We start from the raw sequence: 21133 nt of genomic DNA on the forward strand, positions 1-21133 counted from the left end.
AAAAAAAAAAAAAAAAGAATTCTCGTACTAGTGATTTATTGTTGTATAACAAATTGGCCCAAAACTTAGTGGCTAAAACCAACAGTCTTTATTATCTTCTATGGTTTCCGTGGGTCAGGAATCCAGGAGCATCTTGGCTGAGGGGATCTGGTTGAGGGTCTGGCCTGAGGTCATAGACACATGTCAGCTGGGGCTGCAAGTCATCTGAAGGCTCGACTAAGGCTAGAAGATTTGCTCCAAGGTGGCTCATTCACATAGCTGGTAAGTTGGTGCTTGGGCTCTTGACATGACAGCTGGCCTCTCCCAGAGTGAACTTTTGAGACAGAGATAGTCAAGTGGCAGCTCTATCCTTTTTATGATCTAGTCTTGGAAATCACAAAGCATCATTTCCTAAGCATTCTATGTTTTAGAAAAGGCCAGTCTAAGGGGAGGGAGAACTAGGAGTCGTTTTTTAAAGGGAGGAGTGTCTAAGAATGTGCACACATAATTTTAAAACCACTACTGTTCCTGAAAAAATAAATGACAGAAGCAAAAGCAATAGTTGCATTGCAGTGGTTTCCCTTTAGTTGTTTCTACTACAGTGTTTCTCATCTTAGTTGGCATGCTAGACTGTTTTGATTGGTAAACTATGGTGTAAATAATGTCGAAAACATATTTTCATCTACTAAGCTAGTAATTTAAAATAAAAATTGGAATTTATTCAAAAGTTCTCCTGTAGCAGAAACTTACTGCATAAGAGAGATAAAGCAGAAGTGACTCAGGCTGAGGTTGTGGAGGAGGGGTGCAGCCTCCCATCAGCACCCAGGAAGGCCCCACAGACACCTTGGACCCTGAGAATGGCGCTCGGTTTGAAAGCCATACCATGGATCCATCCAATTCCTTTTCCATTTTCTTTGAGAATTCAGTTTGTTCTTTTGAAGAACTCTTCCCCATTCAGGGATTCAGAATTGCTTTGTAAAGTGTATTCTAATCGTACGAATTATTTTCTGTAATTTAAATAACGTGGTTGAGCCATGGCACTGCATGATGGTTAGTATTGTTTTATTCAAAATGTGTGTTTTGTGGGTGATGGTGGGAGGTGGTTGAGAGTGAGGAGGGGACTTTAGTTGGAACAGACTTTTCCCCTCTGTGGAGCACATAGTAGTTAAATACACACTTGGGACTCAAACATAAAGTGATGGTTACAGCAATGAAAGACAGGGCCCACCATTCTTGTGTGATATCAAAACTAAAAGCTATCCATGACCATGTGACCTCAAACCATCACGATATTGCTGCTGGAGTGGGAGGCAAACTTCTGAGAAATGGAGAATGTGTGTGCTTTGGCGTGAGTGTTTTGATAATTACCAGAAGTAACAGAAGAAATTTTCATGAACCAGGTAAGGAAAAATATGCTTATTAGTCATATGAATAGTAGTTTTCTCAACACAATAATATACTGCTAAAGTCCACCCTCCCCCCAAAAAAGCCATTTCTGTAGACTGCAGGAAAAGAGATTCTTTAATACAATAGAGAAATTGGAAAAGCAGAGTGCATTACCTCTCTCTAATTTAGCACATTAAAAGGGCAATAGCCAGTAAAATTAAATTTTATTTAAAGAATTTTGAGGATGAAAAGCATGAAGATATTAATTTTTCTCCACTACCACTTTCCACTTTCATTGCTGCTACGATCCACTTTACCCACGCATTCCTGGAAAAGAAAGAACGTAAAGCTTGCTGCACTGATTTCTTTTTAAAATAAAGGAGTATTGTAGCAGATGTAGAAAGCCTAGAAGAGACCAGAGGCTGGGTGCTAAATGAGAGCAGGGAGACTATTTTTTTACAAAGATGTGTGTGTGGAAAGTGATGATTGCTCAGTGAATTCATCCATTGACCATCAGTATTAATACCTGTGGGATTTCCCATTTAGAATATTGCTAAGGTAGAATTAGTGGCTGTATCTCCACAATTATTTCTTAAAATGATTTTCTATGAGCCAGTAAAATGCCATGCCACTTTTTGCCCCTGCTTCCTGTTCCTGCTGTTCTAGGTTTTATGTGAAAATGTATTTGTGGGAGTGGAAGCCTGATCTCTTAGCAGAGTGCCTGGCATGGAGTAGCATCTGTAAACATGAATTCCCTTCCTCTTCTTCTCCTCATGTGTATTTGCGTTGACCTCAGCATCTAAGTTGGGAGGGTGTCAAAAAGTGTCAGAGAAGATGCTTATAAATTGTATCTTTTCTTCATGCAGCTGAAAATGTTTCCACTTACGTCTTCTTCGCTTTGCAGGTTTATCTGTTTCTCTCCCAACATGCAACCCACTGTTTCTTTCTCCACCAAAATATAAGTCAGTTTGCCATCATTTAGGCCTAGGCCAGCAGGACCAATGATGGGATCTCATTTCTCTGTTAGTTTTCTCTTGTTTGAATGAGGAAAGTGATTATAAACCTGGATTATTGTTCATTCTATTTACATCTTTATATGCCATTCATTCATTCATTTGTTCAGGATAACATTTATTGTGGGCCCACTGTGTAGGGCTGTGTGTGTGTTGGGGTGAGGTGTGGGCATGGAGGTTACTGTGATCTAGGTATCCAGGCCTTTGTCTCTGCCTTTTGGTATCTCACAGTCTGGTGGAGGGTTGGAGCCACAGACATTTAAACAAGTAGGTACATTTCAAATAAGCACTTATGGACCTCCTGTGGTATGCAATGAAGTGAACCAAATATCATGTAGATGTCAGGTTTCACTAAACTTCCTTTCTTTCAAGGAGCTCATAGTTTAGTACAGGAAAGAAGACATATCTAATTTAGCAAACGTTTAGAGAGCTGTGTCTGTCAGTAAACTGCTCTAGTTGGGAAGTTCAAGTTATTTTCATGTTAATTACATGAACTAAGCCCTTCATATGCAAAGAAAGTAAAGACCTTTGGAAGGGAAGTAATTAGAGTGGGAATTGTGGAGGAAGTAGGAAGCAGAATAGTTAAGAGTAATTAAGGGCTCAGACTCTGGGAGTCATATATATCTGGGTTGGATCTTGGCTCCATTACTTAATAGCTGTGTGATTTTCGGTGTGTGTGGGGGTGGAATTAATTTCCTCTCCAAGACTCAGTTTCCCCATCTACAAAATGGGGATGATATTGGTAATATTTACTGTGGCAGATTGTATTTTCTGAAGATGTTCAAATCAGTATCTCTCATCCCTCATGTTCTTTTTATAATATCACTTTGACAGTCCTTGCATCTAGTGATAGAGTTTATGTCTCTTCTCTTTGATCTTGAGTGGAATGTTGTGACCACCTTGACCAACAAAGTATAGCAAAAGTGTTGCTATATGACTTGCAAGGTTAGATGATAAAAGTGCTATGCATCTCCATCTTGCTCTGTGGTTGTTCATTCTTGGAAGCCAGCCACCATGCTGTGAGGAAGCCCAAGCTGCCAGTAGGAGGAATTGAGGCCCCTGGCCCACAGGCCTGGCTGAGCTCCAAGCCGACTGCTAGCTCAACTCTCCAGCATATGAGTGAGCCCTCGTGAAAGTGGATCCTGCAGCATGCCACACGTGAGTTGCCCTGGCTGCCTCTACGTGGAGCCTAGACCAGCCATGCCTGCCCAATCTTGCCAAATTGTAGTTTCATGAGCAAAGTAAATGATTATTGTTGTTTGAAGGCCCTAAGTCTTAGGATGGTTTGTTACACAGTAATAAATAACCAGGACATTTGCCATATAAGGCTGTTAGAAGAGTCAATGAAATGATGTGTGTAAACCAGCACAAAACTAATGCTTCACTAATGATTGCTCTTTTCATTATTGTTGGTAGTTGAGAAGATATTTAATGAAAATCAGCATTAATTCAAAGTGAGGTCACAACCTAAAGTTCCCCCCAAGAACTTCTGGTATCTAGTAGGTTTTAGGGAACTTGTTTTATTCACTTTTTTGTCATTTGCAAAATCTGTTTTGTGTCACCTTCCTAGAGTCCTTTTCTCCTGGGTTTATGATGCTGACTTTGTGCTGGACTCTGTCCTCTGCTGAGTCAGAGTTTCACTCAGGCTTTCAGTGTCATAACCAGACTTGTAATCAATGTTTAAACTTTCATAATGTTCTTTTTGTTCATTGTAGTAAAAAAAGTAACATAAAACTTATCATTTAAATCATTTTAAAGTGTACAGTTCAGTGCTGTCCACTCTATGAATATTGCTGTGCAACAGATCTCTAGTAATTTTTCATATTTCAAAACTAAAATTTCATACCTATTGAACAACAACTCCCCATCATATGTTCTCCATCCCCCCCAGCCCTAGGCAACCACCATTCTACTTTCTATTTCTAAGAGTTTGACTCCCTCCTGTAAGTAGAATCATGTAGTATTTGTCCTTTTGTGACTGGTTTATTTCACTTAATGTCATGTCCACAAGATTCATTCATGTTGAAGTATGTGACAGGATTTCCTTCTTTTTTACAGGCTGAGTAATATTCCATTGTACATATATACCACATTTTGTTTACCCCTTTATCCATCAGTGGACATTTAGTTTGCTTCCACCTCTCGACTGTTGTGAGTAATGGTGCAGTGAACATGGGTGCGCAAATATGGCTCTGCTGTTATTATTTTCCCCTCCCACCAATAGCAGAATCTCTTTGAAGTGCATTTGAGAGAGATAGGGGCTTAATCTGTGTTCATTGCCATCTTTATTTCCAACATATCTTAAGAGAGTTACACGTAATCAGGTAGTGAGGCTGCCTGGATTCTAACTGGGGGGTTCAACCTCAGTAGGCATATCTGTTGTGTAACCTGAATGGTATTAGAGTTATACCTCTATTTGTAGGCTCTATTGCTTTCAGAGCAGTTTTACAAGCATTATTTTATTTAACCCTTGCCACATGGTGGCTGTATCTTTCATATGAAGAATATGAGGATACAATTATGGTACAGATATAAACTCTATGAAGTTAGAGGTATTTAATGTAGTATTCACTCTTCTTCACCAAAGTGAGCTTTTCTTATGAAGAGACTTGAGATAGTTTTTTACCTTATCTTTTAAATTAATAGATGTTATATTTTAGAGCAGTTTTGTTTTAGAGAAAAATTGGGCACAAAGTAGAGAAAGTTCTCATCCCCTCTCTCCCTGTACCATGTCCACTATTATTAACATCTTGCATTATTATGGTACATTTGTCACAACTGATAGACCAATAACAATATATTATTACTAACCAGGGTGCAGAGTTTACATTAGGAGTCACTCTTTGTTTTGTGTAGCTGTATGCATTTTGACAAATGTATAATGTAGGTATCCGTTATTCCAGTATCGTACAGGATAGGTTTTATTGTCCTGAAAATCCCCTGTGATTCACCTATTCATTCCTCCCTTCTTTCCTCCCCGCCCCCGACTGACAACTGTTGATCTTTTTATTGTCTCTATAGTTTTGCCTTTTCCAGGCCATCATACAGTTGGGATCAACAGTATATAGCCTTTTCAGACTGGCTTTCTTTACTTAGAAATATGCCTATAAAATTAATCCATGTTTTTTGTTTGTTTGTTTGTTTCTTTGTGGCTTGCTAGCTCATTTCTTTTTAAGGCTGAATACTATTCCATTGTGTGGAAGGACAGCAGTTTATCCACTCTCATATTGAAGGGATGTCATAGTTGTTTTGGGGTTTTGGCAATTAATAAGGCTGCTATAAACATTTATGTGCAAGTTTTTGTGTGGACGTGTTTTCCACTTATTTGGGTAAATACCATGGAGTGCGATTGTTGGATCCTATGGTGGGAATATGTTTAGTTTTGTAAGAAACTGCCAAACCATCTTCCAAAGTGGCTCTCCCAGTTTGCATTCCGACCAGCAATGAGTGAGAGACTTCCTATGGGTCCACATCCTCACCAGCATGTAGAGTTGTCAGTGTTTTGGATTTTAGCCATTCTTATAGGTATGTTGTGCTATCTTGTTGTTTGAATTTGTAATTTCCTAATGAAACACAATGTTGATAATTTTTTCATATGCGACATGTTTTTAAGTTTTAAAAGTTTTATTTTGAACTAAGTATAGACTCACAAGAAATTGCAGAAAAACAGTATGGCGAGGTTCCTTAATTCAGCTTCCCCCAATGGTAACATCTTACTTAACTAGAACATTATCAAAACCAGGAAATTGAGACTTTACAATACAATGACTAGACTATAGGCGTTACTAGAATTTCACCAGTTTCTGCATGCACTCATTCTATTTTTGTGTGTGTATCCAGTTTTATGAAATTTTATTGCATGTGTAGATTCATATAACCATGGCCACAATCAAGATAGAGAACTGATCCATCACCACAGACACTCCCTTCAGCTCTGCCTTTGTAGTTGCATGCTCCCCCAAACCCTGCCTTGCCCCAATCTCTATTGACCACTGGTCAGACATATGTTTTTAAAAATTAGCCCTGGAGTTATTGATGCAGTTTTGTCTCTGCATCGGTATAGTTTGAAGGTTATTGATTGATTGATCTTCCTTTTGACTTTGATATTTATGGCTCTGGTCCCAGGTTAGTTAGAATGAGCGCGTGTATCTTCATGTATTTTTTGGAACGGGAATCTTTTCTTCTTAGAGTTGGGTATAAAGAAATTTTGCAGAGTGCACTGCAAGGTTTTGAATGGCTAACACAAACAGTTGCAGTTCAGTGAATTTGAATAAAATGGGAACACTTCAGAAACTTGGGACAGGCTTGTTGCTGCAGATCCTGAAGTATAGTCATGAGTCCTTATGCAGCAGATAAAAGTAGGCTTGCATTATTATTTTTATTATATATTATATATGTATATTATTATAATGTTGCAAAAGTTTTATTAGCAAGTTCCTTTAAGTAATGACCTACTTTAGTTCACTGAAAACATGATTCAGTTTCCTGAAACATAATTTACAAATAATTTTTTCAGATGAAATACCAATGGGTATTTCCTAACCAGCAAATGATAGCACTGTGAGGAAGTAGAAGAGTCATGAGAGACACAACACAAGGTGGGAGAAGGAAGGAGTCCTTGTGAACGTGAGCCTGTTTCAGGCCTGGCAAATGGTGTTCAACCATAGTGCTGGAGCCCATGAAAGATATTTATTGAGGGTGTTGGGAACATTTTAATCTCTCATTTCAAAGGAGAGAAAAGTGTACTTCAGAAATCACTGGTGGTTTTTATTAAAAATTTTTTTTTTTATTTTACGGAAAAGGAAGCACAGCATTTTGTGTCTTGGAGTTTACTGCCCTCAGGCTCCAGCCAGTGGCCACTTAAGAGGTCTATATATGGTGGGAAAGTTAAATTTGTGCTGGGGGATTATTAGTTAAATAATTAATTTGTAAAAACAACTTCATTCCATCGTTCTAGAGCAGAGTTTCTCAACCTCAGTGCTACTGACATTTTAGGCCAGATAAGTTTTTCTGTTGGGGTATGTTCGTTGCATTGTAGGAAGTTACCAGAATATTTGGCCAATACCCACCACAGTAGCATTCCCTGCCCAAGTTATGTCAAAGAAAAATGTTTCCAGACATTGCCGAATGTCCCCAGGGGAGGAGGAGCTACTCCTGTTTGAGAACCAGTGGTTTTATATTATATATATATGTATAAACAAACATATATTCTTGAAAAATATATAGTATTATTTCCCAGTGGACATAATGGTGTAGTGTGTGTATATTGTTCTGCGTCTTGCTTTTGTCCATTTGTTAATGTTTTTGAGATTCAGCCATGTATATAAATACAGTTTATTTTTATTTAATTGCTGTATATTGGGTCACCTTTAGACCGTATCACATTTTATTTATCTATCGATGGGCATGTAAGTTGTTTCTAATTTTGCCATAAAAAAATTATTCCTCAGTGATTATTTTTATCCATGTCACCCTGAGCATGTATGTGATCATCCTAGATATTGAATAAAAGCCCCCTAGAATTTATTCAACTTTACTATAAATGACCAAATTGTTCTCCAAACAAGTTATATTAATTTATACTCCCAATTGGCAGTATATGCGATCTTATTTACACCACATTCTGACACTTGATGTTGTAGAATTGTTTAATCTTTGTTCATCTGAAAGGTGAACATGGTATCTTATTGCTGTTTTAATTCACATTTTCCTGATTACTAGTGAGTCATCAAGTTTTAAACCTGGAAGGAACTTTGGAGTCTTCTAGTCAACACTTATATTTTAAAGATGAAAAAAACGAGACTAAGAATATTTTCTGAATTCTTTCTTACCTTTACTTTTCTTCACTAAGAATATTTTTCTGCCTCACTGTTTTATGTCCCTCATTGTTTTGTCATATTGAATTCAGTAGCAAATCAAATGAAACCTTTCACATTTGCAAGGAAGGCAGGAGATGTATAGAGAAAAAAATGAAAGATTTTGATAGTACAGATTTCCTCCTTGCAGTATTGTTTTTCACCAGCCACCCCAAGAAGATGGCTCTTTACTGAACTTAGTATAAGTTAGGCACAGGACCTAAACCAAGGAGGACACACAGGTGTATACATGAATGATGGAATGAACCCTAAGATGTAATGAGCAAAAGATAAGATTCTAGAAGCATCTAAGGCTTTTTTTTCTCATCTCCTCTGCATCTTGAGTTTAATTTCCTGATTGTGCCTGCAGCCTCAGCGGACCTGGGAATTACTAAGAATGGGAGGAAATGTCACTATTTTCCTTATTTGGATGGATTCCCCAGTGAATTTTGATCCACGCTCCTGGGGTCAGCCCTCTTGAGTCCAGCCTCCTAGATGCCAGCTGTTGAGACCAGCAGAGGTGACCCTCCGTGGCAGAGCAGCCTGGGCACTGTCCCCTGAGGGACACGTGGTCTCCTCTGTGAGGCCCCCAGACTGGAAGAGGTCCTGCCTGTCTGTGTTATAACTGGCCCGACTCTAATAAGCCTATCTTCCTGAAAACCTCATTCCCAGTAATGAACGCAGCATCCCGAGTCCCAGTAAGCATGTCCAACATGATTTCAGTGCCCCACGCACAGGCAAGTTTAATCGCTCTGTGCTTGCCTCAGATGGGAAATGAAGGAACATGTGACCTACAAGGCTAGCATTGCGGTTCTGTGTAATCCATTTCATCACAGGTATTTGTGTCAGTCAAAACAACGTGGAAATATATTTGTTTTATTTTGTGATTTGGGAGAATAACTGCAGATAAGCCAGCTTTCCCCAGAGTGAAACTCTGTGAGCTTATTTTTATGCTACATGGTGTGCGTAATGCATGTTAATATTTTGTCAAGCTGAAAAATATTTCTTGCTGAAAGAGACTCTGTTTAGAGGCTTTTTCAAGCCACTGCATGCAGGATGCGCTAAAGCCCGTTTGTGTGTTCAGTTCTTCTGTGATTTGTGTTTTGAGTAGGCATCTGTTGAAGACCTATTACGGGCAGCATACAGTCACGTTGCTGGAGCTAGAAAGAGGACTAAGAGGAAGACCCTGTCTTTGGAGCCCTCTGTCAAGTGGAGACAAAGACGTGCGAACAGATAGTCACTGAGAAAGGAGCCGGGTACAGGCAATAGGGGACAGAGAGGAAGAACTGAATAACCACTTTGGGGAACTTGAAAGTTTCCTCAAAGGAGGAGCATTCCTGCTGTATCCTGAATAATGTGCGAGGGTGACAAGGATTGGGGTGTGGGCGGGGCTGAGACTTGGGTTGGGCTGGGAGGGGAGGGCGTTCAGGCAGAGAGAACAGTATGTGCAAAGGCTGGGGATTGTGAGAAAGCCTGACCTTTGGGGAAGAATTGTTAGTGATTATTCATTCTTGTTGTTTGGTCTGGATGTATTAAAAACACCCATGCCCCGCTTATGGGAATGATTCAGTTGGATAAAATCCCATTACCACCCCAAGTTATGCTGTGTAACACAAGCATTTCAGCCCCCCAGCTGGTGGCCCCCATTACCAAAGCTTCAGTGATCTGGCCACAGTGACTTCTCCCCAGGGAGTATTTGCTCAGCAGATGCCTTCTCTTGGGCTAATTTCATAGCGTCCACACTTTTAGGGAGGACTCCTGATGGTGCACCCATTTGCATTTTATTCAGTAAAGAAAAGGGGGGAAAAAAGAGGGGAAGAAATCTGAGCCAAGTAATGGCTGATTTTTTTTTTTTTTTACTAGATATTTTGTTTTTTCTGATGAAAATAGTACTTGATAGTAACAATTATCTAGCTACAACCTCAGTCTGTTTAGTGCTAAACTTTTAAGTTAACCTTTCAGAGTCCATAGAAAACTATGAAAAAAAGATCCAGGAAACTTTTGGGAGTGGAGTGTGAGACCTCCTTCTTTTCATGCTGAATTCAGAGTCTTTGCTACATTTCTGCAGAGAAGCTAGATCTCAACACTGATTGGAATTCTGGGCCCTGCAGATGAGGAGTCGTTGGACAATGTTTGGGTATGAGAGAGCCCTTATGGAAACAACCTGAAGGACCCGGGGAATTTACTTATTACTTAACTAGGTTGTTACTTCCATTAATGCAGTGAAGCCTCTGAACGATGCCTTTTTTTCTGGAGATGTCATTATCAGAGTAAAAATAAGTGAGAAGCCTAGGGATGCCCTGGAAAACTGAGGGAGCGGCAGTAAAGTGCGTTCCTTGGAGTGAAGTGAAGGTGCAGGGGAGGAACTGCCCAAGGTCAAATTCAGGGTTGGGTCTTGGTGGGAGGGGGAGAGGTCGTCTGTTGAAAGGTGAGGGTGGAAGATGCTCATTCAAACCTCCCCATGCGCTCCTTAAATTGGGTAAGTTTCTGAACTGATTTGAGAAGAAAACTATGATAATTTTAGGGATTCTTCCCCTCCCCCAGTCCCCTCTTTCCTTTATCTTTTTTTCTATGAATAGACTTTATTTTTTTGGAACAGTTTTAGATTTTACAGAAAAATTGAGCAGATAGTCCGGAGAGTTCCAATATACAATCCCCTTTCTGCACAGTTTTCCTTACTAGAAACATCTTGCATGAGTGTGGTACATTTTTTAAAATTAATGAACCAATATTGATACATTAATATCCATTAACATCCACAGTTTACATTAAGGTTCACTCGTGTTGTACATTCTGTGGGTTTTGACAAGTGCATGTGTCATGTAGCCACCATTATAGTATCATACAAAGTAGTTTCAATGCCCTAAGAATCCCCTGTGTTCCACCTGTTCATCACTCTTTCCCTTCTCCGTCCCTTCCACCTGCACTCGCAGCCGTCAAACCCCTGGCACACACGCATCTTCTGATCTTTTTACTGTGTCTATAGTTTTGCCTTTTCCAGAATGTCATGTAGTTGGCATCAGACTGCCTGTAGCCTTTTCACACTGGCTTCCTTCACTTAGAAATATACATTTAAGAGTCACCATATTATTTTATGCCTTGATAGCTCCAGCACGGTTGCCGGGTTGTATGGTATAGACTAAATGTTTGGCTTTGTAAGAGGCAACTGTCTTCCAAGTTGGCTGTATCTTTCCTCCTTGCTTTTGAACTTTCCACATGACTTTTGTTTGGGAGCAGAACTTAGAAATAATTTGTGGGAAAATGCAGGTGCTACTTAAATCGTAGTACACGGATTCTGAAATACCTAGAGAAGTGTTTTGTATTAGGTAGAATATGGTAGGTGGAGACCTGACCAACAGTCTCTTACTGTAAAGACATTTATTGTTTACTTAACCAGAGGTCAGGGCCAGGTGACTTCAGATTCATTAAGTAGCTCAAGGAAATCATCAAGGACCCAAGATCTTTTCTTCTGCTCTCCCATACTAAGTATGTTGGCCTTTTGTCTTTTGTTCACACTTATAGTCTCAAGATGGCTGCTGTAGCACCAGGCACTATGTCCTCACACCCTTAACAGGAAGAAAGAGGAAGGGGAAACACCAGCAGCTCTCCTGTCCCTTTGTCTCTTATATTAGAAAAGTGACCTTTAGCAGATATCCTCTGATGTCTTTTTGGCTTCAAATGGTGCATTTAGTCACTCTAGCTGCACAGAGGCCAGGAAGTGGCTTTTCTGAGCCCCTTGAATGTTTGACCAGGCCTCACTCATCTATCTCGGGGACTATTGCATGAGCTACTTGTCACGTTTTTTGGCCTCAGCATCCTCACTCATCTGTGATATGATATGTGATATCAGTCACTTTCAAACTGTGCTTCCATGAGACCAAACTTTCTGAAGATGAGCTTAGAGGTCACTGCAGGGGGAATGAGTGGGAGCGGGGAACAGTGAGCCAGGCTCTGGCCTCCCACTTCTTCCTGGATAAGCACACTTCCAGCTTCCTCACAGGTTAGGGCTCCTGGAGGGTTTCCTTTGGATAAGGCCTTACAGCTAAAATCAAGGGTGAGAGCACCCTGGGTTAGATGATGGTGAATGTTTCCATTCTAAGAGTCAGACTTTTGGACGAAAGTGAGACAAGGTTATTAGTCTCTTCCTAAGTGCTTCATAAAATTCTTAGGATTTTTGCCTTGAAAATTTTACCAAATGCACATGTTGTATGGAGATGTTGTCCTCTGTCCTAAAGGAGGAGGACTTTGCCATTTGTAAAGTGCTTTAAATCTTACCTCTCCTTTGACGAGGAGATGGTCTGGAGGTGGAAGATAAAAAGATGGTCAACAGCCTGAGTGTTATCCCTAAAAAGTGAAAAATTTGATCTTCCTTCATCTTTTCAAACACAGTTAATCAAATGTCCCTGAGTAATTGAAGAGGATGATTTGTGTTCTCTTCTATGCTCTTTGAACTCTTTTCCATGTTTATGTGAAATATGGACTTCTCAGGTGGACATTTTATCTTTGATGTAACTATTTCATCTATAGTGAAAAATGTTGTGGGCTTTTGAAATTATTTCAGTTAAAATGCTTTGTAATTTATATTTGTCCCCTGAAGTGATTTTGTGAAATTTTAGGAAGAGAGAGTACATTAAAAAAAAACACAAGTAGGCATGTGTTTAAAAGATGGGTAGAGGGTCTTAATAGACATTTTTCCAAAGAGGATATACAGGCACGTGAAAAGATGCTCAACATTATTAATTATTAGGGAGATACAAATCACAACCACACTGAGCTATCACCTCACACCTGTTGGAATGGCTATCATCAAAAAGACCACAAATGGGGAGTGTTGGCAAGGATGTGGAGAAAAGGAACCCCTCATGTACTGTTGGTTGGAATGTAAATTGGTGCAGCCACTATGGAAAACAGTATGGAGATTCCTCAAAAAATTAAAAACAGAACTACCATACAACCCAGCAAGTCTACTCTGGGTATTTATCCAAAGAAAATTAAAACACTAATTCAAAAAGATATTGCACCCTTATGTTCATTGCAGCATTATTTAAAATAATCAAGATATGGAAGCAACCTAAGTGCCCATCAACAGATGAATGGATAAAGAAGATGTGGAATATATATATGGAATATTACTAAGCCATTAAAAAAGTATAAAATCTTGCCATTTGCTACAACATGGATGGACCTAGAGGGTATTATGCTAAGTGAAATAAGTCAGAGAAAGACAAATACTGTATATTTTCACTTATATGTGGAATCTAAAAAACAAAACAAATGAACAATTATAACAAAATAGGAACAGAGTCAGAGATACAGAGAACGAACAGGTGGTTGCCAAAGCAGAGAGGGAAGAGGGGTGGCGGAGGAGAGAAATAGTTGAGGGAGATTAAGAGGTACAGGCTCCCAGTTGCAAAATAAATGAGTCAGGGGTATGAAATATGTAGTGTGGGGGAATATAGTCAATAATTATGTAATATATTTGTACGGTGGCAGATCATAAGTAGATTTATTGTGGTGATAATTTTGAAATGTATAGAAATATCAAATCACTATGTTGTGTAACAGGAACTAACATAGTGTTGTAGATCAATTATACTTCAAAAACAAACAAACAAACTCACGAAAAAAGAGATCAACCTTGTGGTTACCAAAGGTGAGATGTGGGAGAAGTGGGAACTGGATAAAGGCAATCAAAGGTACAAACCTCCAGTTATAAGATAAATAAGTACTAGGGATGCGTTGTGCAACATGGTAAATATAATGAACACTGCTGTATATTACATGTGAAAATTGTTAAGAGAGTAAAGCCTAAGAGTTCTCATCACAAGGAAAACAATTTTTTTCTATTTCTTTAATTTTGTATCTTACATGAGATGATGGATGTTCACTAAACTTATCGTGGTCGTCATTTCATGATGTATGTAAGTCAGATCATTATGCTGTACACCTCAAATTCTTACAGCTGCATGTCAAGTATTTCTCAATGAAACTGGAAGAAAAAAAAAAAGAAAAAGAAACAAACAAACTAGGTCTGTGCTCCCTAAGGACGAATTGGTGAACCTACTGCTGTGTGAAGCTGACTTTTCTTTTTTTGTTGTTTTGGAAACAATTCCAGTGGCTTCATAGTTGGCACAGCACTTTGTGGTATATGGACAACATGCCGATGCAGATTCCATCCAGGAATGCCCCCCTGATCCTGGACTGCATGCTGCTTTTCAGGTCTTATTGGTACAGTGTTTAGACAGAGGAACCCTGCTGTGTGCCAGACAAAGGGCTTCAGTTCTAAGGGAGCATATGCCCTCTGATGTTCTACATAGTCATGTGTTATCTCATTACGATGCATAACTCCCTCCAAAGTAGAAGTTATTACATTTTACAGGGGAAATGGCAGAGCTGGAGCTATAGTCTCCCCAGAAGCCTGAACATTTGCCACTAAATCAGTTGCTCTGCCCTTCTACAATTAATTGGCATTTCTCACACAAAGGCGGGGAAAGAGAATTATCAATTTTTGGAATACTTTTTTGGGTCAGATAATTTGCATATTTTAAGATATTTAATCTTCACATCAACCCTAGGGGAAAGAGAGTTTATGCCAGTACATGGAGTGGTGGTTACAGTATTATCCCCATTTTATGTCACAGCAAATTGAGAATTTTAGAGGAAATGGGTCTTTTAAAGGACATGTGAAAATCTGCTCAAGATGTTGGAATAATGGTACTACAGGAAACTCCAGATAATACGGTTTCTGGGCTCTGTGGATTTATAAAGTTCCCCCCCAAACAGAGTCACTCAGTTTATTCCTTTTACAGGAGGCACAATGCCGTGCCTTGTCCAAAAGGATGGTGAATGTTTGTCTACTAGAAGAAAAAGATAAAAAGGTCAGCCTTTCCTCCTCTCCCACACACTTTCACAGTGGCTCATAGTCAGAGTACTTGGGTTCCCCCTCTCTGCCTGCATCGGGCTGACATTGGGGCTAAAGTAGAGGGTAGGATGTGTTGGCACATTGTAACTGTCCACAGGGCTTCCTGAGAGTGGGTTAGGGCCCTGGTGAAATACAGAATCGGTGGTCCCTCCAGCAAGGACTCACTGACTGAAAATCTCTACATAGAATTTAGATCGAAATTGCCTGACACTCCATTTCCCCAAGTCTAGGGAGAGACTCATTTGCCTCCCATTCTCCTCTCTCTCCCCTAAGAGTTTATTGAGTGAGTTGAATCAAGGACATGATCCCAGCCCTCACTGTGCTGTCCTGGCAGAGCCTGGGTGGGTAATGACATCAAGGAGAAGCCAGAACCTGGAATGGATGTGCCTCTTGGATGGAGGTGGGTTGCAGATGGGAGGGCATAAACCAGCTGGGGACTGAGGACCTTGGTCCAGCCAAATGGCAGAATGTGGTGTCCAGACTGGAGGGTCTCAGGGGCAGATGTCTGGCCAGCAGTTGTTGGGTTGGTGAGGGTATATGTGAGGTGGCTGCTCCTTGTCACACTAAGTATTAGCATTAATGAAGCTGTGTTTGGACCAGGTCCCTCTAGTGATCCAGTGTATCTCAAAAGTCAGTACTGGGTTAGAATATGCTAGGAAGGTGGGGATGATTCTCTTAGGAGGTCAGAGCCTTAAGCTGAGCATGGTGTTTTCCCAGAGAGGAGCCAGGAATAGAATAGGGCCTCTTGAAGGAAGCCCTACTGTGCCTCTGGGTTGGGTTTGTGGGTGGTGAGGGAGGGACTCCCACACGGGACACAGACCCATTTAACAGGTCTATCATGGGGCTGCGTCCAAGAAGTATTAATGTGCCTCAGTTAGGATCATCCTTTTTTCCATTTTCCAAGAGGGATTTATGGGTGAAGGTGAGGCTGGAAAACCGTGATGTGACAATAGCAGTAGTACACAAGAGCCTGTGCTATCTTCTGATCTCTCGCCCTCCTTTGTCATTTCCCTGGGGTAGGAACCTTCTGCCCTTTGGTTTCCTTACTTAGAAAAGTTTTCTTTTGTTTCAACTGTCCAGGAATCATGTCAGGAGGTAAATAAAATAATGGAAACAAAGCAGGAACATAAACAAGGTTGGTGAAATCAGTCCCTTTTTGGTTCCCATCTGAATTTCCTTATCCTGTTACTTGAATTAAGCAGTGAAGAGAGCTTCAGAAGAAAGAGCGTGTCATGATTAATTGAACCCTTACTTTTAAATAAATATATAGATTGAATTTTCATGTGAAAGAAACTTGAAAGTCCTGGAGGTAGGAAGTGAAAATAAAAATAAACAAAAAAATAGTAACCTCCTTACTTTCTAGATGACTGAGAATACAGTTCAAAAGTCCTTTACTGTTTTTCATGTATTTATGCGTCACCCCCCAAAAATGACCCTGGGAGCAGAAGAAGGTAGTACTTATTTACTAGTGTCTAGTATATGTCAGGGACTGTGCTGGAGTTTGTATGGACGTGAGCTCATTTAATGCTCACAACAGTCCTGATGAAATGTGTATTATTGGCCATGTCGATGAGAAAATTGAGGTTCAGAGACGTTATGTGAGCTGCCTACAGGAAAATCACTGGTAAATGGACCTGTAGGATTCCAATTCTGTCTTCACAAACATGCTGTTCTTAACCCTACTGGTGCACCTGTGCTACCAGATGGGACTGTCTTACAGATATCTTTTATAGTCATTACTTTTACCCTATATATTCCTCATATATTGATTCAAAGATGAGCTTGAACCTACCTTCAACTTTCTTAATCTTTGATAACTGAATCTTCCTATTTTGAGCATGAAGTGTTTTAAACATTGCTATTCAAAGGGATAGAAAGATAATGAAGAAATGAAATTAAGAAATTTTATGCTATGAGAGGCAGTAAAAATTACAAAGTATTTTGAGCTTCTCTTAGGTCTTATATTATTTCTTGTTTTAATATATAAGTTAAATAAAATTCAATTGGCTATACATTTTGCAGACATTCTACCATTCATTACAGTTTAAGAGTATGACTAATTTTATATTTCCAGCCAGTTTGTTTCTTTCTGATGAAAATTCCTATCTTCAGTCTATACCATTCTGTCTTTCTTAGGGTTATGCTGTCAGATTTAGACAAATAATCCTTCATAACATGATGCAGTCATTTTTTATTTTCCCTTTTTTCTTGTTCAATGAAACCGTTTGATGCTCTGAATTTTCCTCTTATTACTTCTTTGCCTGAGTCGTCCTGTAGGATTTCGTATATAGCTTTCTCAAAATAATTAGTTTCTGGACAACACGTTGAACACCCTGTGATGTTCTAGTGAAGAGAGAAAATACCTGAAACTTGGAAACAGGCAAATAGGCAAAAGGATAGCTGTGTGTCCCTTCAAAGTCATACTGGATTATAGTCCCTACCCAAGGATTATCTAATTCTCTAGGCCTGTGGGCCTTTCTTTGCTTTTCTTTGATTTACTATTTACTGTTGTAAAATAGTCTACAAATCTATAAGGGTGGATCAATACCTATAGAAACTTGTGCAATGCAAATGATTCTTTTCCACTAGAAAAGATAATCCCCAAAGTATAATTTTGATGCAAGGCATTTAACAAAGTTTGTATCTACTTTAGCAATCTGATTTCAGCATTCTTTCTTTCAGTGACTATATATAAATATTTCTCTTTTGTAATCCTTTGAAACAATATTTCTGTTCTGTTGGTTTTCTCATTGAATTAAATACATCTTTAATATGTAATTATTTTATGAGGGTCATTTTTTAACATTTTGGAAGTTGCTTTACACTAGGAACAATGTTAGAATCTTTCACCTGTGTCAAAAGAAAAACTAGAGCTGGACAGTAGTTAAAGCCATAAAACCAATTTTACACAGGAACCATTGCAGTAGGGGGAAAAAAAGCCTTAGTACAGAACTAGGCTCAATTCCAAATGCAACAAGGGAAAGTGGGGATTTATAGCCAAGGAACAGGGTTGGGGAGTGGTCAGTGGAAGGAAAATCACTAAGGGGAAACATTAAAAATAGGGGGATTCTTGTTAGACCGACTCAACAGGATTCTTGCCGAAGGCAGGCCAGGGTGATCACAGTTCACCTGGAGGATGAGGAATTTGATCAGGTATTGAGGGTGAGGATTCTTCCTAAGCCAATTTAGCAGGATTCTTGTTAAAATTGGATTCTACAAGCACAGAGATGGAAGCAGAGAGCTCAGAGGAGCCTGACTAAAGTTTGGCAAGGAGAGGATCTTTGTTATGTGTACTATGCAGTTTAATATTCACATACATCTTCTTAGGTGAGCTTATCATTGTCTCCACTGTGCTTAGGAAGAAACAGAGGCTCAAGAGTGTTCAAGTGACTTAGTTCAGGGTGGACAAGGTATAATGTGGAGGCACCAAATTAGCCCAGGTTTTTTTTTTTGTTTATTTTTTTTTGCGATACGCGGGCCTCTCACTGTTGTGGCCTCTCCCGTTGTGGAGCACAGGTTCCGGACGCACAGGCTCAGCGGCCATGGCTCACGGGCCCAGCCGCTCCGCGGCATATGGGATCTTCCCGGACCGGGGCACGAACCCGTGTCCCCTGCATCGGCAGGCGGATTCTCAACCACTGCGCCACCAGGGAAGCCCTAGCCCAGGTTTATATGAATCAAGGTCCACTGCTGATTATACTTCACCATGTTGCCCGGAAAACTCACATGCTTCCCACCAAGGAGAGTGATGACAAAGTGTGGCTGAGTGTGACTCAATACTGTGCACAAAAGAATATAGATAAAGAAAAGGAAGAAATAAGTGAAGGAAAAAAGGCTGAGATTGTCTACAAAAGAACTATGATACTCTTGGGGTTTTTTTTTCTCCCCATAAATCAAAAGGAAAGTGTGTAAAATGTGTGTGCAATTATTTTGAGTCATTGGATGGATTTTACTTGGAAAGTCCCCATCTCTTACTTCAGACCTGAATATTTGCTTATTGGGTGTATGGAGAGAAGTAAGTAAAAAATAAGAAGTAGCAGAGGCGCTTGCTTTACATTAGCAGAACAAACAAAACATTGGGAGAAGAACCATAAGTGCTTCCAGACTTTGGCCAGACATCGAGTTTTCACCTTTTACTGTGTAAAAGGTATAGTTCCTAAGCTTAGCTTTTGAACCCTGTAGGGTGTTTTCAGTTTTTCTCAAGGATCTCATAAAGTTCACAAAGCAAAATTGGTTATAATTCACATTAATTAAAAATAAATATATGAGAGGTGTGCTACGACATTAAGTCAACAGTATGCTGCCTCAAGTCCAAAATTTCTGGAAATGATTAGGGAAACATAAGTGGTAGGTGGCAGTGAGAGAGGCAAAAGGATGAACAAGTCTTAAACATCTCTCTCTCTCTTTCTCTTACTGTAAAATTACCCCCAGCTATGCCCACAATAATCACTGCAGTAGGTAACGTTAGGAACTCAAATGTATTTAAAATACTAGGGCTGAAACTCAGCATGCTGTGGTATCTATCTATAACAGCAAACAGTCCTTGAAATCCTCTACTAACCCAGGTTTGTATAAATTCACTAGAATTCCAGATTTAAGAGGTTGGGAAATTGGTTTTATGTCTGGAAGTGTCATTAGCAACACCTACTGTTGTTCTATTCTGGATCCTGATTAAAGGCATCCCACTTACAGCCACTTAATCCAGAAGCCCCCGGGCTTTTCTGTATGTCTTGATCCTCTACTTCTCACACTCCTGCAAAATCCCATGGATGCTGCATCCTGTGTTTCTGCGGAATCTGGCCCCTGTTTCCTCCTCATTGTTCCTCTCCTGGACTGACCTTCATCAGCTTCTGGTCTGACCGATAACTGCAATTTTCTCCTCACTCTATTCTGTGTACTTAGCTTCCCTTCCGTTCCCCCTTCTTCCTCTCTGTAGATGGTTCCTCGCGTTGTTGTAACAATATCTGCATGATCTTGCCACTGGGTTTCAGACCCTTTAGTGGTTCCTCATGGCTTAAGGGACAAGGTATGCAAAGTCTTGCTAAACCTGTGAAGGCCTTTCTGACCCAGTCCCTGTCCACCTCATTTTCCAGTCTCCCCTCTCCTGCAGCTCACCTTTACTCTCAGGCTGATCTGGGATCTGTTTACATCTGCTTTCAGCAGAACATGCCAGACTGTGTTGAGCCAGCCAGTCCCTGTGCTGGATTGCTTCCCTCTCAACCTGGACTAGATTCTCCTTCTCAGTATGGCACTGTAGCTGTTTATTTATATTGAATAACATTTCTCTAAGGGACTGTGCTGTCCTTCAGGGCAGGGCAGTGTCCACTGTATGTTGGTGTCCCTGTGCCTAACAGGGAGAGGCTCTCCATAAATGTTTGTAGGTTGAATGAATGAATGCGTGAAGTGGGACATTTTGCATGAAGAAATGAATGCAATTTACCTCTATGGAAAAATTGTATGAGTAGGACCTAAGGAATTGTATTATTTATCTGCAAAAGCATTTCATCTGTCTTCTTTTCCTTTCTCTATATCTCATCTCTGTAAATGCATCTCTGTGAATCTGCTGTCATTGCCATCATTACAGTCGCCCCCAAGGGAGAGGCAGAGCAGGGGGGCACTGTTTGTGATAGAGGGCAGAGAAGGTACAAACCAATATATGCCCAGACCCTCCCTAGCTCAGCCTGTCCTTGGGTTAGGCAGGCCAATCTTCATGGACTTGTGGGGATTTGAACACCACACACAGACACACACACAGACACATGCCCAGACCCTCCCTAGCTCAGCCTGTCCTTGGGTTAGGCAGGCCAATCTTCATGGACTTGTGGGGATTTGAACACCACACACAGACACACACACACACACACACAGACACACACAGACACATATACACACACACACACACACACACACACACACACACACAGACAAGCAGGGGGAAAAAATTGAACATTACCAGCAAAGGGAGAAACCAAAATCAT

The 21133-nt window shown here is 40.2% G+C and overlaps 1 protein-coding gene across 7 annotated transcripts in view; it reads left to right on the forward strand.

Moving 5' to 3' along the window:
- The window catches only part of ELMO1 (engulfment and cell motility 1), a 557053-nt gene that overhangs the window by 32656 nt on the left and 503264 nt on the right, over positions 1–21133 (forward strand). For 2 of the 7 annotated variants that reach the window (XM_055084914.1, XM_028489877.1), the window contains exon 3: positions 119–261. The exons of the other annotated variants lie outside the window; for them this stretch is intronic. The gene's annotated coding sequence lies outside the window, so the exon portion shown is untranslated. The remainder of the gene's footprint in view (positions 1–118; positions 262–21133) is intronic. 7 annotated transcript variants of the gene reach the window in all.

Source organism: Physeter macrocephalus, chromosome 5 (assembly GCF_002837175.3).
Source record: "Physeter macrocephalus isolate SW-GA chromosome 5, ASM283717v5, whole genome shotgun sequence".
NCBI lineage: Eukaryota > Metazoa > Chordata > Mammalia > Artiodactyla > Physeteridae > Physeter > Physeter macrocephalus.